This window comes from Oratosquilla oratoria, chromosome 4 (assembly GCF_046742065.1).
Source record: "Oratosquilla oratoria isolate Oo_2021 chromosome 4, ASM4674206v1, whole genome shotgun sequence".
In the NCBI taxonomy this organism is placed as follows: domain Eukaryota; kingdom Metazoa; phylum Arthropoda; class Malacostraca; order Stomatopoda; family Squillidae; genus Oratosquilla; species Oratosquilla oratoria.
The window spans coordinates 8674071-8674349 of NC_134780.1; positions in this window are offsets into that span (position 1 = coordinate 8674071).

Sequence of the window (279 nt, forward strand, 5' to 3'; positions counted from 1 at the left end):
CACGTCGGCAAAGCCACTTAACTTCGCTGAGCGATTCCAACCCAACATTGGCCATTCCATTCCTTTGAAAGACTTTCTGATATGACCCACCATTTTTATGCACAAGAGCACAAAGGAATGTGACTACTTCAAGAATCTCAGTATCCTTGCGACGTGCATCGGCCGATTGAAATGTATCATCCAGTAAGCTCCAAAACGCACTTTTGTTAATATAACGGCCAACTTTGTTACCCAGTCAGACAACGCTTTATATAGTCCATGGATTATTGCCTTACCTCC